We start from the raw sequence: 18,613 nt of genomic DNA, 5'->3' as shown, positions 1-18,613 counted from the left end.
CTGCTCTGCAGCTAACAAAAGGGTACTTATTGTCATTTTATTAAATTTAAGGCAACAATAAACATTAACTCGGTCTCAAACATGATGTCATGCAATAAAACAAATTACCTGGATTGCTTAGGAAACCCTAAATCCCCTAATTTTTATCAGCAGAACTAATGAAAAGCCTCTTTTGTTCTTGCAATGGATAAAGGTAGCCATTAGTCTCTGAAGTGTACCATTTTACCAGCAAGAGAAAGCAAAAAGCAAATCTTAGGAGTAAATATCAGCTAGATGTTCACATAACAAGGTCCAGAGAGACATATCCAGAAGTTTCCTCTTTTAATCCAACTCTGAATAATGTTGGATGCTGTTTTCTGTTCCTTTAGAGCTCTTCTACTGCCAAAATAACTGCAAGGCTTGCAAGTCCAAGTATATCTTAAGCCTTTCCCAAGGCACCCCAACACTATGTGAGGCACTGAAACTATGGCAACCGAATAAGAAAGCAGCTTCCATGATTAATAGATGAAGATCCCAGCGACAGTGCCTAGCTAGGCCATAATTCAGGAATGCGGGAGGAATTAGCATAGAATCCATCTCAGTCTACCAATAAAAAGTAGATTTTGAATGGCATCAACAAAACAGCAATTTTTTTTTCTGCTTAAAAACCTCCAAAAGTACAGAACTATAAACTTCAAATTCTCATTAACATTTCAATGAAAGGCTGCCTCAAGTGCAAGTAATGGATAAATGTTCATGAACAATGGTGAAGGAACCAACACTGCAAATTTCCCATCTGATTATCAAAGCCATACACAGGAATACTCAATATATAGAACATCTGAGTGAAGCTGAGCAGATGGAGATGATAAAATAGAAATAATGTTTCCTGCAGTCAGGAATATATTTGGACACAGTTTTTCCCATTGTGTGTGGGATTCATGAGAGTACTTTTTCCATCCACTGAACTGAAACACCCGACCATATCTATTATATACTCCACACATTTTTATTACTAGAAGGCCTTGTGATTCTGTCAGGGTCATTGCAAAATTGATGAGGGTTAGAAATACCTTTTTTTTTTTTAAGTGCGTAATCAAACTTACGCTATTATCGCCAGTAAAAATACTAGTATTATAATCTTCATCCACTTGATGGTCTCAGACTAAGTTGAAAGGGCATGATAAAAATATTCTTTATTTATTTCCACTTTCATAAACATTATGTTTTCACTAAAGGAAATTGGCTACAGAGGACATAAAAGCATAGGAAATGCTTCTTTTGCCTGTATCACACAAAGAGTATAACCCTCCAGTCAAGGCAGAGCTTTACCTGGGGAGGGCAAGGGAGAAGAAACCAAAGACTTCTCATATCAAGGACAGCACACATGCTGTCATGTCGCACAGCACATGCTGTGTGCTGCAATCCTGTGCACCTGCCCCTTTAAACTCTAACTTCAGCACCTCATGAATGTTGTAAAACTGTATTTCTGCAGAAAGTTCCTCAGTAGCAGTTTTGTCAGTAGCTAAAAAAAAAACCTGGAAAAAATGGCATGGGGTAGTCCACAATATGTGAATTTCAAGTATCCAGTATAAATATATAGAAATGCCTATTATTAACAATACTTTTAATGGAAAGTCATCCTTGAATGTAGTGAATTACCATATGTCCCCACTCTAGAGATACAGCAACTGGCAGTTCTGTTAATAGCTGGTTTATCTACTTCATTTTACATCTCTATTTCAGCCACTAAACAAGCACATTGGGGCTTAGGGAAAAATTCCTTTCATATAAAAATGACTGTAATTCTCATAGAGCATACTATACCCCTCCTTTTGGCTGATAAATAACTATAGTTCTATATTGGGACTGACTTCAAGAGGTTTTGCAGTGAATTATGGGATAATTCATGTTGGGTTTTTCTTGTTTTCTTCCTACTTTTTTGAAAGCTGTTTGGTGGGGTTTTTTTATTTTATTTTTGTTTGTTTTGTTTGAAAAAAAAACAAAAACCTACTTCCTTTTTAAATCAAACTGTAGCTGGAGCTGAACTCTGCATTTCAGAGGGCATAAGTCTGGCAGCCTCATTTATGTTCATCTGGTGCACAAAAGCTGGCAATATGATTATTTTATGGGGGAAGGCGTAGCTCTTTCATCCCCTTCCCTATTTCCAGTGGCACCACTATTAACTGTGAGCAGCTTTTATAAGTCTGAAGTGACAAAACCTGAAAATGCCTCTATGCCTGTCTTTTACTGAACCCCTCCTAAGACTTCCAGAATACCCTGCTGTTGTAGGTGCCTACATCTTCTGTTTTTCTTTTCTCCCTCAGTTCCCATACCACATTTAATTTTGAATCCTTTCACATCTTCCAGCTGCTAAAATAGGATAGGCAAAACGAGCAGCTTGGGAACTCTTCTAAGACACACAGGACACGTAATATATGTAATTATATCACAGTAGGTGGCACTCTTCCCTTTAAATCTTAAAGCAGTGCCCTTGAGCTGTGCTGCCATATTGCCGTGCTGCAACCAAGACCCACAGCCAAAGCATTGTTCACCATGGACAATTAAAAGATCTCTTAACACTATATAAACGTGAACATTTTTTTATTTCCATGACCATAGGTAATGGTTTGTCTCAAAGACAGTACATAACGAAAATAAAGACATGCAAACTCCAGTCTGTCAGGTTTTCACTTGAATTGGGTAAGTCCACTCTGCTTTCACAGACCCTATCGTATCTATGAAAATATTCCTATGAAGAGGTGTCAGGCTCAGGCACAGGCTTTCCCCCAGCTGTTTGTTTCTGCCTTTGAACACTGTTCATGGTTGCTGCATGCTGCTGATTAGCAGCCAGACTCCATGCTATTATTGACTGCACCCCATTGCCAGAATTATCTCTGTGTATATCTCACCCCCTCCTGATACACAGAATTAATGTGCATAAAGTGCTCAAATGGTCACAGTAAAAAACACTGATTATGCCTCTTCGTTTACTGTTGCCCCATCAAGACAAAGCTTGTCACAATTTGTCAGATGCGACAGGCAGACCTAGGTCTGATCTTAACATTAAAGACTGATCTAGAGCAAACATACTTGCACAATAGCTTCAGGTCCTCACAAAGACTCCCAACAGAGAGCAGTATTTTCAGACTGAGGCCTAAACATCAGAAAAGTCCCATTTTGAGTAATACTGAAGCCTTTAATCTCAGAAAATTAAGCAAGCAAGGCTTCAACTGCATAAGCAAAGCTTACTTGGGGGAATGAGACTGGGAAAGATAAGGGCTAAAAAATTACCTTCTCAATAAATGAACAGTAGGAGGTAAAATACTGCAGCATCTGTACCAAATGGGATACTTCTCATTTAGTACAGTTCAACTTTTCTCTAGCATATGCTGCATCTACTAATAGAGTTGAATGTTATTTTCCAGAATTTACCCGGTGGTTTGTTTCCAGCACTCTGCTATAGTGTATGGGAATCAGGTACTAAACACAAAACAGTTGTTTGGGTAGTATAACAACATTTTCTCGCAAACAAGTTGGATGTAAAGCATGTATTAGCTCAGGTCAATTTAATCCTAAAACATTTTATGTCTCCCCTGCTGTAAACCACGTGAACTCCTTTCATGTGTATTTATGTGTGGCTCTTCAAAACAAGATGACAAATTTCCCCTTCCCTTCACAAAATAAGCACAAGCAAGTTCACAGTCACCTACTTCCTTTTTAATGCAAACAGTTTCTAGTCTGATTTATCACAGGTCATTAATTTGATCTCTGTCTTGTCTTTGTCTTTTTTTTTTTCTTTTAAAAAATTCAATGAAGACAACTCCTCATCCTTAGCCCAATCTATCTCCTTCTTCAGTCTTAAATGCAAATAACTCTGATCCTCTATTTACAAACATTAAGAGGAGACTGGCTAATATTTGCTTTCAACTTCAAGGATCTAGAGACTTTAGCTTGTCATGTTTCTCCCAGCTGTTAATGCACAGTTATTTTTGGTTCAAGTAGTATAAGGTCAGTTGATAAGGTTGGTTTTGCCATTAAGTAAGAATATACAGTTTTAATGTAGACTAATTGGGAATACATAGAACATCTGTGACCACGAGATTTATCTTTCCTGAAAGTATTCACCCATGCTTCAAGAATACATGAAAAGTAAATGTTGCACATACACTTTACAGTATTACCATTTTAAAATTCGTTTAGCATTCAGACAGAAGATTCATCTGGGCATTTGGTACTAAACTTCCATGAATGCCAGAGATTTCCTCCAGTAAAGAATGGTGGAGAACAGAGATCAACCTTTTTATGCATAGGAAATTGTTTGGCTTTAGAGAGAGTTAGCTCTCTTTGCCTTATACTTTATGAGAAGCTACCATATTAAAACCAGGTTCTTTTTAGATAAAATTATACCCTAGAAACTGAAATGCCTTGGCAACTGTACTTTTTTTAAGAGTGACAAATGTTCCTGATTTTACTGAAGCTACTAGTATTTGCTTTCAACCATGTATGAGGCAATTCCATAAAGAAAGGGGGTTGCTGGAGCAGACCCAAATTTCTTCACAATACACTAGACTGGTCTCATTTAAAACAAAAACTGAAAAAAAAACCCAAAAAAACAAACAAAAATCAGAGCAAGCTCATTTTGCTTTTCTGGTCTGGAAACAAACAGCAAAGGAAGCCCTGAACATGATAACAGCTGCATAAATCTTCCTCTAAGAGAAACGCCACAGACTCCTCAAAATCTCCTCGAGTTCTGTGATTAAAAGAGCCTGACTCTGCTGGACTTTCTCATGTTGATGCCAAAGGATTTACCCGCCAACCAAAGATTACTTGGATGAGAATGGTTTACTGGATGACAGATTAAATGAATGCAAACCAAAAGCAGTCACTGAACTAATTTTTGCAAAGACAGTGGGAAAATCACACCTCTAGTTGCTAACTTTGAGTTAGTTTGATGATTAATACTGCTCAGGACTAAACAAAAATTAGCAGAATCTGTGTCAAATAATAAGACACTGCGTAGAGCCTCATAACTGAAAATGGCTGTGGACATACAGCTCTTCATTATTTAGAACACCTGCAAGCCGCATATGCTCCTCTGGAAGATCAAGCATTCACCTTACAGTCAGGAATTATTATCTTTTACAGTTTATTGCAGAACCGACTAAAGCTTTTACTTCTTGCCATTTCATTACCGGAATAATTTTCAGCCTACAGCAATCAAAGATGCGCGCTGAACAGATGCGATCACAAGCGCGCATGTTTACAAACTTCAAAAGCAGCAATTAGTTCAGGAGCGGAACAAGAGAACGAATCTTCCCCTGAACAAGAGGTCAAGGTTAGAAAAAGAGCCATTTGCCTAAAGAAACCCCAGCAGTTACCGCCTTGCTACTCACCCTGGGAAGAGCCGGGCAGGACGGAGACGGTGGGCAGAAGGGCATCTCCGCTGCAACTGTCCGAGATGCAGCCTCAGCCCCGCTCCTCCGACAGCCCCCGCCCCCACGACGGCTGGAGCCACCCCCGAGAAACGCCTCCCTCGGATGGGAAGGGTGGAAGGAAGGAAGGAAGGGGCGGTGGGACGGCCGAACCCTCGCAAGAAGCAGGTACTTTCTGCACGCGTGATGCAGGAGACCCAAAGTTTTTGCCGCCCTCCCCGTCAGCGAGGCGGTCTGACGTTCACCGGCTGCAGGGGCTGCCCGAGACGCCGCTGCTCCAGATCTCTCCAAACTCCCAACCTCCCAGCTCCGCGTTCCCCGCGTACTGCCGGCGGGAGCACAGCCCGGGGAGTGCTGCGGACTGCCGCTCAAGTGGAGCCGCAGCCACGGCACCTAACGCGCTTTGCTCTCAGTTGGGAGCCTTCTCTGCCCGTGCCTCCACGGGGACGGGGCGTGCAAACCTATCGACCTCCTGAGCATCCTTTACCCCGGCACCACTCTGTCCCCTCCTCGGCATCAGCTGACCAAACGAGCCCCGCTCCCGCCCCCCCCCACGTCCCGTCAGCCAGTCCCGGGGCTCCCCGGCGGGGCGGGACGTGTGCGGGGCTCCGCGCTGCCAGCCCGCAGCCCCTCTGGGAGGGCTGGCCGAACAGGATCTCCTTTGTTTCGGGTGCCTCTGTTATTCCCCCTTAGAAAAACTTTCTTTCTTCCGACCTTTCGCCCGGATTCCCCATGGAGGAGAGGGGCTGAAGGAGCCGTGGTGCGAGGGCGCGGGCAGAGGCAAAGGAGCTGGGCTGCCCCGCGGCGTCCCCCCCCGCCGGGCCTCTCCGAAGGGTCCGGTCTGCCCCATGGTAGGCGCCCTCCCGCCTGCTCTCACCAGCCAGGGAGAAGTGGCTCGCAGAGCCACCGGCCCGCCGGGGAGAGGCTGGCGGCACCCGGTAGAGAGGGGTGGGGAGCAGCCCTGCCCCACAGCCACCCTTCTCCCGGGGCTGAGGGACGGCAGGCTGCAGCCCTCCTCGGCCGGGACCGGGTCGGAGGGAAAGGGTAGGCGGCCGCTGTCCGCGGGAAAAGGGCGCGGAAGGGAGCCCGCGGCCCCAGCCCACGATCGCGAACAAAGCCCGCGGCAACGCCGGGGTCTGCGCCACGGAAGAAGTTTCCTCGGTTCCCGGCCACTTCCCCCAGAACACAACCCCAGCCTTGGGAAAAAAAAAAAAAAAAAATATATATATATATATATATATATATATATGAACCACAGCCCAAGCACCCCGCATGGAAAAGCTGAGACCGCAGGGTTACGCCTCTGCGTGGAGAGCCCACATTGTCCCTCTAACAAAGACACCCCCCTCCGACCCAGCCCCACTCGATGCCCTGCTGCCCCGGGGAGAGCGGGCGGCGGCCGCGGCCCCAGCCCCGCAGGCGGCGTCCCGCAGCCGCCCAGCTCCCCGCTGCGAGACCCCCCGGCTCACTGCGGGCAGGGCTGGGAGCTGGCGTGGCGGAGGGGAGGCCGAGCACCGCGCATACAAGCCTTGTCAGGGGGCTGGGGAGCACGGCTAGCGCGTTAACCAGGTGGGGGGCAGGGGGTGGGGGTAGAAAAAGAGGACAAAACAGGAAAGAAAGGCGAAGCCACGGTATGCCTGGAAAGTGGCAACAGCAAGCGCAGCGCGTGCACTTGCAGGCAGCTCTTCTCCTTCTCCCTAAGCGCTGCAAACGGTGTCGAGGCAGAACGCAGCAGCCAGCCTTAAACCGCACACCATCCTCGCTCCTCCCCATCCTGCCGGGGCGGCCCGGGAGCCCCCCTTAACAAGCAACCCCAAAACATCAGGTAGAGATACGGATGGGGGAGTACTGTACCTTTTCGGTGCATGTATGTAGGCAGCTAGAGGACAACTAGCTGATGTAGTGTCCCATTTAGTAATCCATTTAAGGGGATCTCTCTGGGAAACTGGTGCCACTCTCTCCTTTGCAATCCTTTGTCATTACTACATGTGTGATTCCCGGGGGATGGGATATTTAGTATTTCTACTTTCTGAATTGCAAATGCAATCTGTTCATTTCCAATGATAGGCGAGAAGAGGGGAGGGCACAGACAGAAGAACAAAAAAAGACAAAAAAAGAAAAAAAACAAAAAAAAAACCGAAAAAGCGTTAGCAACTCCTCTCCAGACCCAAATTCCACTACGTTTCCACTCCAGTTAAGTCCCGTTCAGTCGCGCTTCTGGAGGTAAGTCATTTCGGGGTCTCCTCCTGCTCCCTCTCTACCAAAGTGCTCCCGGTGTGACGGCTGCTTCAGGAAAACTCCGAGGCCGGAGGCACTCGCCGTGCCGCGACAGGAAGACGCAGTAGCTCCTCGCCCCGCGCTGCCAGGCATCGGACCGAGGAGCCGCTGTGCCCCGCCGCTGCCCTGCCTCGCCGTCCTGCCCCAGGGACGCTGCTTCGCCGGCAGAGGCGGAGACAAAGCCCGGACTGGAGCAGGGCGGGCGGGGGCGCCGCGCCCCGCCCCCTTCCCCGCCGCCGCTCACCGAGACGGGCGGGGCGCGTGCCCGGCCGTCCCGTCCCGCCCCGGCGGGCGGCATCCCCGAGGGGGAGGAGCTAGCGAGTGAGGGGCGGGGCCCCGGCGGCGCGGATTGAGGTGTAGGTGGGGGTCGCCCGCTTTCGGTCCAGTCGTGCTCCGACAGTGGCAACTCCCGGCCGGCCCCGGCCTTAATGCGGGCAGGTGCAACCGGAGGGTACCCACTGTCCCCGGCTTCCACCCGTTCCCTCGGAACCGCCGAGGGGCGGCGGGGTGGCGCGACGAACGCGGCGGGACAGAGACACGACCGGCCAGAGTCGCCCGAACCGCCCATACCGGTGGAGGCGCTCGGTGCCGGGCCGCTGGCCGCAGCCCCACGGGGGATGGGCGGCTGTTCCGCGGGCTGCGGGCGCGACGGCAGGCGCTGCGGAGCCTGGGGCGGCGGAAACCCGCACGTGCTGCAGCCTGGCACAGGGCGCGGGGATGGGCCGTAACCCCAGCGCGCGTTCACCCTGTACCCGGCGGGAGCGGGCACCGGGGCAAAGGGCCCTGCCGGCTGCTTGTCTTCACCTTCCTTCCGCCCGAGTCCCGCCTTGGTGGTCGGTGGCGGCGCTGGTGCCTGTGGGGGAGACAATCCAGCCGGGAGCAGAAGCAAGCGACGCTAAAACATGAATCTCTCTCTCCCCGAGCCCGCGCCGAGGGCCCCCTCACGCGCCGACGGTAATCCCCCTGGGCGGCGGGGCGGCGAAAGGCTGTGTCCGGGACCGCTCCTCACCAGCTGTGCTCGGAGCTCAGGGTCCCGCGCCTTCCCCCCGCCCCGCTCCGCCGCGGCCCCCAGTGCGGGCGCTGTGGAGCACTGGGCTCGCAGAGCCTCCGGGGCCCGGGTTTGCTTCCGCCGTGGCGTCCGACCCGCCCGTCCGCCGGTGCGGCCCCTCGCGCCCCGCTGACCTCTCGGAGCGTTGGGGCTCGGACGGACGAGCTGCGGGAGTGGGCTGCGGTGTAACCCCGCCAAAACAGCCCAAAGTGGTCAGCTGAAAATCCGCATGCACGCTCCTTTGGCGGCGGCATGCGATCGATCGCTCAGGAGTTCTAGCGGTGATTTCCACCCTCTGGGCTTGCCGGAGTAGCGCTGCGAGGAGAACCTCTGGTTGTTTCAACGCGAAGGCATCTAGTTTCCAGAGGGTTCATTTACATGTGCAATTGCCTTAACATGATTTATACTACTTTTTGGGTTTGTTTTTTTTTTTTTTTCTTTCAAGCCAGATGCGTGAAAGGACAGAATGGAGCTAGGGGATTTGCTGACAGGACACGAAGTGTGGCATTAAAATTAAAATAATGACTTGTTTATGACAGCTGTTTCTCTGCCTTTTATTTTCAGATAATGAAAGGACTCTCAAAAATTGGTTTTGGTTTGGTATTTGATTTGGGGTCTAAAATAGCACACGCATTCATTCTATTTCTAGTTGTTAGATTACAAGGGAAACATTAATCTGTATCAGGGAAAAGTTTCTTCTTTCCTTTCAGGCAGTTTAAACTGAATGTATACTTAAGGTAATTTTCTGACCAAAGGAACTGAGACTTAATATATATTTTCTTTCTTTCCCTGAAAATTTAAAACAGAAGCGAGTTCTGCACCAAACAGAGTAATTGCTGGGGACAGATAAATTTTAGTGAAACAAACTTACCCTAGATCTGAAAGCAATTAGAGAAACTGAACTGGTACAAATAATTTCTGGGTACCCATGCATGAGTCAGAGGGGTAAACCAGATGAATGAACCTTGATTTGCCAAGACCCCCAACTCCATTTCCACAAAGAGGCCCTTGATCATCTCATGCTGCTTCTCCCTCTGTCAGGAAACAAGAGTAGAGACTGAACACAGTCAGGATTTGCAGGAAATACCCATTCAACTGTATACCAAAGGCTGACATTCAGTCATTACATATGCTCAATCACTACATAAGTTTTAAGGTGTTCAGGGCTTCCACTGTCTTTGTTGGGGTTTTGAACTGTAAGCAGATCTAGATTGGGCCCTAACAGTGTGCTTCTTCAGATACTTCACAAATATTTCCTCAATACCAAATGGTTTATTTTACATTTGCATCTCTTCATTAATCAAAAAAGACTCTCGTGACAGAAAGCCCTCCTATACTTAGGGTTTTGAAAAACACAGACCAGATTTTTGTATTATGAAAGTTCTACAAGAAGCAGAAAGCACTAAGAAAATGCTATTTTCCAGACACTAGTCTTAGCTAAGGCATCAACTGCTAGAAATTTGATATTCAGGTTCTTCCACAAAAGTGTTTTCCATTCATCCATTTTCTTTCCCTTTCATTTCCAAGCCTGCACTGGCTAATTTCTTCACTTAAACCCACATTGCAGCCCTTTTTCATTTAGCTGTCTGCCAAAACTGAAGTCAGCTCTTCTGTCCTTCATTCCCTTACTGCTCCTTCTGCTCTTAACTTACTAGAATCAATATGCGAAATCAGATGTGTCTTCGTGGTTGAAAAAAACAGTCTTCTCTATTACCTAACTCCCTGTGCTCTTTACCCCACTCCGTAAAGTATTCTCATTTTTAATCTCTCACCATTTTTTAGGCTATTTTTGTGAAACTTTAATGTCAATCTCAATTCTCCGTGCTATCAGATTTTCTGAAAACAGAGACACAAGCTTATTTATTTTGCCTGAACTAGTTAACAACTGTGGGCTACTCATACTGGCTTGGGGAAGGGAATTATTACCCTTATTGATGAGAAAAGACATATTTTCTCACTGGCTGCTTTTTGGCAGCTGCAGAGGTAGAGTGCAGTGGGATTTTTCCAGTCAGGAATTCTTGGTGAGGTCTCAATGGAGCTGTGCATTTTAAAAGCCTTATCTGAACAATTCACTCAAGCTATAGCAAAGTTCTCCAGCTCATGCCAACCCCTCTACCAGAGACTTGATTTGGGTTTATATGAAAACATTGACCTCTACCCTTTTCTTCCTGATCACGTATGAAATGTTGACTTGAAGTTCATGGGAGTCCTGGCCTATGTGTGGGAAGGGCACTTGAATCTCTTTCACTGGCAGCAGCTGACTCCTTCACTTGGGTTGTGTGAGGTTCAACGCCAGCCAGCATGCTGAGACCCACACTGTTTACAGCCATGTATTTTCTACTTTAGCAACTTCCATGTGATGGCAGGAGCAGCATCCCATTTGATACAGCTTGGAGGAGCTGGGGTACTCCAGGGGTTCCGTGGCACTTTATTACTGAGCACGTCCCCATTCACTGTCTTCACACATCAGGATAACCTGTGCAACGTTTCCCAATTTCTGTATCAGTTGTTATTGTCAGATTCAGTACCTATTTCCAAGGTTCAAAGTGCAGCAGACTTTTACATTGACAATAAACAACACGCGAGAGTGGCAGAGCTGAGGCTTTTGACAGCTGTCTGAGAAACACAAGGGGTGTTAGCTCCAAGGAAGTTTTGAGATGGTTTCAATGCCTTAGAGGCACTTGAATCCTGTCATCTTGAGATGGGTTGTAACTCCTTTTTCCCCTCTCCCATTGTGGCATCAGAGGAGATTCCTTTACCTGTGGGGATGCATCTCATTACCAGCAAAAAGAAAATGTTGAGTGCAGGGACATCTTAATATAAGGTAGTGTTGACTTCTTTAATCTTACAGCGATAGTGAAAGCTTATGAAACTTGCAAATATGGTTCTTGTCAAGATGACGTTATTGAATGCCTGGCAAAGTAATTACTCCTACACAGAGAAAAATAAGATCTTTCTTTTAATCACTTCAGAGGAATTCACCGAACTCAGCTGTATTCAGAAAATGTGGTTGGAAGTGGGCAGGTTTCTAATCAGCAAATAGCTGCTCTTGGGCACACTTCAGCTAAGGGAAAGAAGATTCATACAATCCAACGTGGACCCAGTTCTCAGTCTCTTAATGTAAAATGGCAAGGGGTCTTTTGCTCAACTAAATCCTGCAGACTCAGGCTCACAGTTTATGAGTGCTAGACGTTTAACAGATCTCTGTAAATGTAAACTGAAGTTAGACTGAGAACAGGTAGGCCATGATCTCCTCCAAGGATGTGATTTTTAATGGTTTCTGAGTCTCTGCAAAATTCTGTCTGTAACTAAAAATCTTACTAGAAATGCCACATTTTTAGGTTTCTGGGTGGTGTACATAGATTTGCTTTTCTTAATCACTTTTTTTGGACATCTTCCAAATGGGTACCAATATAACTGTAGACTGGCCTGGGGTGTGCTCAGCAGGAGCACCCAGAATACTAAAAATCCAGGAAAGTAGTTAAAAATATTTGCTGGAAATACCAGAGACTCCACTGGAGGATTTGCCTCTGCCTGGGAACCCAAGGGGAGTCTCTCTGTGCCAATTGTGTGCAGGTTGGTCTCTACAGCTATGGAGGATTTTGGAAGGCAAACAAGGCTGTGGAGCAGATGTTTTATGCAGGAGGCTGCCCTGGTCAGCCCTTGCTGTACTGTGCCAAAAAAATCAGCAGAAATTCATGTTGTGCTGTGAGCAACATTCACATGTCACCGTGTCATCTAGTTCCCAGGAGAAGAGAGTGTTACATGATGGTGAAATAAGCAGAGAATGCTGTGGATAGTGGCTGGACCATATGGTGAAGGGAGTGGTTCCCTGTTGAAAAAACAAAACAACAAAAGCATAGAAAATCAATATGGAAAAGTGATGTAGAATTTAAGAGTTGTTAAAAGCAACAGAAATTTGCAGAGATTCATTATCAAATTACTCTAAACACGCACGGACTGGATCCTCCTCTGAAGTAAATTGGCACAATCTTACTAATATTAGTGCATCCATATAAATTTCACCTGCTAATGATCTGATTTGTAAAATTTCAGCAGGAAGGGAGTGTATGGTACATTTAACTAGGTTGTGGAGCTCCATAACAGGAGCATAACTGATCTGTTGTATTCCATAGACAGTTGTTTAAGTCACTAGAAAAATTATTTGCTATTGAACTTCCCATAAAGGGAAACTTACTTTCTTCGCACACTGGGTGTTGATGATCTCATATTAGTCTCTTCTAGTTAGTCTCTGAGAGGAAAATTAATCAGAAGCTGTAGAGGCAGCATATAAAGAGAGTTTCCAAGGCTTCTTTCCTATCAGTTTTATTATGGGAGAAGACAGCATGCTCCTCAGTTACTTCACAGTGGCTTAATTTCAGGTATTGTGCTCCACATTTTTAATTCACTATTTCACTATTCACTGCCCCTCCTCACACCCAGCTTTTCCAGAACTGTGTTTAGATGTCATATCCTTTTAGGTACAGTGAGGAACTGGACAGAATAAAATGTATCTCTCAGCTGCTGTTTCTCTTTATGTGATTAAGGTTTGATACTAACTACTGAGTTGTTTGGAGAGCATGTGAAGAGGTGTAGAGACTCTCTGAAAACATGCCACATGTATTTTGATTGGAAAGTTAAGTCAAATTCATAGAATTTTCCTGGGCTAAGTCCAGTCCTCTGTTCCTCTGTAAAATCAATGTCTTGATCAACATCTTAAGGAAAGCAGTGAGAAAAGAGATTTGGCTTTGCCTGTGTTCTTGCAGTCGATAAATATGGTCCAAAGCGAACCTTTGCAGTGGCTCTGAAAAAAAGCAATGAACATTTCAGATCTAGATGGGTGAACTAAGTGTAAAATTATCATAATGAAAAGACAGCACTGAAAGAAGTCAATATTATGATAAAAATATTTGAAATACTATTACAGCATCAAACTGAGAGCAAATCCAATTTTAAATAGTAAGAAGTGGTTAGTTTAATAAGTCAAAATAATTTCTTTCAGTGTCCTTTCAACTGAACTGAGCCCTCAGGAACACTCACTAAGTGGAATTGCCAGACAATACGGTATCACCAAAGAGAACTCTTTAATGGTTTCAGTGTCTGAAATAAAGAGGCTTTATTCTATTCTCCTCCCCAACACATTCACCTTAATTCATTATATTACATCTCATCCATCTGACTTTTTTGACCCTTCGAATTGATGGCAGTTGGAAGAAAAAAGACTCTGTGACTGACAGACAAAAAAACATAGAGGAAGAAGAAAAGAGGGGAGAAGAACGGCCAGGACAGAATGGAAGAGACGAGGAGAAGGCTCCAGCTGGGAAAATTTGTGAAGCTGAGTGTGCAGCGGGTGAGAGGAAGGGAAGCCAGGGAGAGGTGATGGGGGGAATGAGAAAGAAAGAGGACCAAAGGGAGACAAGAGCAAATAGTCTCTACGTGAAGCAAAAGATTAGCAAGATGTAGTAAAGCAATATAAGGATTGGTTAAACATTGATAAATGAGCAGCTGATGGAAAATGATCTTTTAGTCAGGTTTTATCCTTTGATCCAATGATATTACTGATATTAAATCAACAAGAAATGAGAGGATGAGTTGCTCTAGGTTTACAATTGCTTTTAAACTATATGAATAATTTTACATACTAAAGGAGAAATTAATGTCAAACACATTATGGCATGCTAAGATAGAGAAGAGTGACTGAAAATGTGTTGAAAGACATGACAAAGTATTTGGGGAGAAAAGACCATGTCCTGCTTTTGACAGAGCAGTTTTTATCAGTGTCAGTCACTCCCCAGACAGACTGATCAGATATTTGGACCTAATTCTGTGTGGAAAAAGTGACACAGGATAGCCAGGAAACAACAGTGCTCAGGGACACGGATGGTGGGTCAGTCTAGAAAGGCACTGGGGTGACCAGCAGTCGTCATCCCTGGGTGGGCTGGCTGGAGTTCAGCTCCTCTTGTCTCACACCTGCGAGCAAGGCAAAAACAGGAGGCAAGCAGAAACACATCTCTCCCAGCCTCACCGAGCACCTGCCCCTCACCAAGGGCAAGTTAATGTCTCTGCTGTCTTGTGGGGAAGAACAGAAAATCATTCCTCTCCAAGGGGAGTGTGGGATGAAGCGTCAGTTTATAGCACAGTGTGCCTTTTACAGGATACATTGGGAAATTGGCAGTAGGGAGTTGATGGGGTCTTTTCAGTGATTTCTGAGTATGCTTTGTCTAGCAAAGAAGTTATTCAGCAAAAAGAGCTGAAATGGATATTTTCTTTTGGCTGCTTGTCTGTAATCTTTTTCCTAAAGGGAAAACTGACAGGATGGCGTTTCTAGCTCAAGTTCAATTAACTGGTGTAGAAAGAGCTCTCTTTTTGCTTTTCTCTGTATTTCATTAGACCAGGAAAAGTAATAATAAGAATGCTGGAGATGCAAATTCAGTGGTCTAGATTTTTCCAGGTGACTATATGTACTCTGCCAGTGGTACTTGTATTTGAAAAGGTTTTACTCGACCAGAAGTTGCACTGAAGTACAGGTATCTGTGGAGTCTGGTGTTTCTTACTGTGTACAGGAGTGATACCTTCTGGCCCCTATGATGATGATAACAGCATTCAGCATTACTGCCAGGTATAACCCCTCCCTCCCTCCCTCAAGGCTGGTTGCTCTCTGGAGTTTCCTGGTGATTATTAGAGCTGAAAAACATGTGCTAATGGAGCCTAAGCTATTATCAGGGAATGAGGGAAGCAGAGTGGAGACTTCCTGTGTTTGCTCAGTCCTTGGGATTATTAGCTAGCTCTTGTTTGGAGTGTGACTGTCCCAGGTAAATCACAACCCAGGCATTCCAGGCCTGCCTAAATTAATTTCTGTCACTCTACTGCGCCTGATACCAGTGCAGCAAAATTGAGAGGAAGTGAGTGAAAGCCTTTTGGAAGATTTGTCACTGATCCAACAGAAAGGGCAAGACACCAAGCAGAAACTGGCTGCTAGCAGAAGCCTGTTTGACTTATTGTGAAAGAAGGGATTCCATTTCTTAGAGGCACATATTTGATTTCTGAGGCAATCCATTGTCTTTTCCTTAAACCATCATATCAAACAGTGTGTTAGTCTACTTGGCATTGTGCTGTGTGGAAGCTTAGTAGGTAAAGACAGATACCTCATAGGTGCAAGAAGTGGCAAGACTATGCATAAAGAAGAAGAAGTGTGGAAGAAAACATCGACTTGCATGAAATAAACCACAGGCGTTCTCATTTATGTGCCATCAGTGATGAAACTCCCACTAGCTGAAAAATAAATTCACATATTATTACCCAGGGTATCATTTATAGCAATATTCTTGGTGTCTAACTCTTTATTTGGCCTGTCCTGAAGACTTTGGCAGGGATTTCCTGAGGATGTTGCTTGGATTGTACATTCAGCCCTGCATGGAATATTCATTAGCGTTCACAGAAAATCAGTCAAAAACATATGTGCATTTTAATATCTACTTACATACTATGTCAAAGACGCAAATCAAATTTGATTTAAGAGTATTACAGTTTTGCTTTGGAGTATTCTATTGAAATCTTTAATTTGCATGTTCAGTTTATAAAACCCAAAGTAGATTTATAAATAAGCTACATTTGATGTGGGCTAAAGTGCTTGGGGTAAAGAGGAGGCCTTATAGAAGTCTTTGGGAGTACTGTCATTGACTTTCATGGGACCAGGACACCACCCAAGATGCAGAATCTGTAACATTAATCAGTTTGTAACCGTCCTAACTCTGTGAAAACAGAAGATTAAGAAGACTTTAACTGTAAAATAAAATAAATAAGATAAAAGAGGCATCAAACCAGAAAATCTGATTCCATTCTTGGTCTCGCTAGAGTCAGTGGCTAAGATTTAGCTGACCTCAGTGTGGTGAGACACTGTGTTTCAAGTTCAAATCCAGATCTAGCATGGCTGTCGTGTATGTCAGATAAGACATCTGCAAGCCACCCTTTCCCACAGTCTACTTCATGGTAATGAAATTAATATCCCATTACTGCTTCTTAGGAGGAGTCACTTGGTGTCAGAGTGACCTTACCTGCAGTATTTGCAATCTGGGTAGTGTCTGACACCAACATATATATCATATAGACCTATATATATCATTTGATTTTTTATTTTTTTTTAATGTTTTGGTATCTTCGGAGGTTAAAAATAGGCAAGAGTACTGCAAAAAAGACTCCTTGATTATCCTTAAATTTTCCAGCAAAGTTATAAAACCTTGCAAGTAGGGGGCTTATAATGAAAACTCTACACTGACCTTAATGATGGTGTCAGATTATAATTTGCAGGTGGCTAAAATGTCTACTTAATGAATGTCAGTAGGATTAGAATATGATGAAGGCATTTTTTAAGGTAGTCATGCTGTGATAGATCTCTATCACTTGTTACAGTGAAAAGTGCACAGGAATCTATGGACCCTGCCCCTTTCCTCCAGAAATTGACACCGTGTCTTATTAATTGAATTGAATACAGAACGATATAAATCTCCTAGTGCTTTTTCCACTCATTTCATACATACTAATGAGGATGAGCTTCTGAAGCTGGTGGTTGGGATCATTTATTCAGTGGTGGGAAAAATAACATCAGGTTTCAGACCCCCTGCTGACTTTGCACACTGTTGTGCTAGATTTATATTGGCCTACTAATAAGTAACTGAATACATTAAATGAGGCTCTCCTCACTGCAAGGGTTACAAGGTAACCCTTGTTTTTCTTCGTTGTGTATTCTTTGGTGAGGAGATTAGGGGAGATGGGCCCATTATGTAAGTCTCTCCTCCTTGTATTTCATCCACCACTTCAAAGCCCTCTTTTCCAAACAGAAACTATGCCAAAGCTCTCATCAATCATTAAAAGTCCCAGCAGTTACAAACTCACTGATTTTGATGTGAAGTGCAACAGTCCTGCCTTTTTTTCACATAAGAAAGTAAATCATACTACGCTGAGCAGTTCAAACTCTACAACACACAGTATGCATGATTAGTGAAGAGAAAAAATACAGGGCATTCAGCAGCCAAAGAAATGTCTCCTTAGAACTCCTCTTTGGGAGAAAATACAATGGAACAAGCAAGCTGGCTGTTCCAGTGCTGCATATGTGGCAGCAAAAAAAAAAAAAGAAAAGAAATGCTGTGTATCCACATTTAATTTTGAACTGATAGACTCAACTTCTCAGCCTTCTAGATTTAAGGATGAGAAAACAGTATGCGCTATGCTGCCAGACAAATGGTTGGTGTTACAAACCTAAAATACAACACTGTTACCACACTTCATAGTGAATACCCTGTATCTGTGTGTTTAAGTTTCGTGGGAAACCACTGAAAACAGTACTGTGCAGCAACTGGCAATAAATGAGGATGTCTGACAATCAGTGGCTGCAGTATTCGCTCCGTCCACCAGTTGCAGAAGACGGGTAAAATGCACCAGCTGTATAGATCAGCAGACTGATTCCTTCTACAGATGAGTTTACAGTATGACATGGGAAACTCAATTGGCCTTATTAGCTCATCTTGTATAACGGCACCGGTAATCAAGTAAGGGTGGCCACCTCTTTGAAAAGCCCCAGCTGTGGTGTTGGCCTGTACACAAGGGTGGGAAGCACTTTTAACATGTTTTGCAAGTAAACTTGTGGGAAAAGACAACAATTTCTGAAGAACAGGTAAAGTATGGGATATGGATTTGTTCAAGTGGGGCTTCTATGCAACCATTGTCTCCAAGGTGGCCAAACAATTTTCTTTGCTTGAATGAGCTGAGCAGAGCATTCCAGTATACAGCTAATTGCCCTAAAGTTATTTGACTGAAAGATCACGACTCAACGAATTCAGTGGTGAATGAGGAAACTAAAAAAATGTATAGTGGAGTT

At 44.7% G+C, this 18,613-nt stretch overlaps 1 protein-coding gene across 6 annotated transcripts in view; it reads right to left on the bottom strand.

Moving 5' to 3' along the window:
- The window catches only part of SEMA6A (semaphorin 6A), a 114,934-nt gene extending 107,064 nt beyond the window's left edge, over positions 1–7,870 (bottom strand). For 3 of the 6 annotated variants that reach the window (XM_061468705.1, XM_061468706.1, XM_061468707.1), the window contains exon 1: positions 7,269–7,869. The gene's annotated coding sequence lies outside the window, so the exon portion shown is untranslated. Of the gene's footprint in view, positions 1–5,375; positions 5,481–7,268 lie in introns of those variants that run through there. The other 3 variants (XM_061468701.1, XM_061468704.1, XM_061468702.1) reach the window with 2 other exon arrangements.
- Positions 7,871–18,613: the final 10,743 nt, after the last annotated feature.

This window comes from Pezoporus flaviventris, unplaced genomic scaffold (genome assembly GCF_033815535.1).
Source record: "Pezoporus flaviventris isolate CSIRO_AGI_PZ_B2104156 unplaced genomic scaffold, CSIRO_AGI_Pfla_v1 ptg000050l, whole genome shotgun sequence".
In the NCBI taxonomy this organism is placed as follows: domain Eukaryota; kingdom Metazoa; phylum Chordata; class Aves; order Psittaciformes; family Psittacidae; genus Pezoporus; species Pezoporus flaviventris.
The sequence above is the reverse complement of the archived record's forward strand: the minus strand, read 5'-3'. Positions and strand labels throughout refer to the sequence as shown.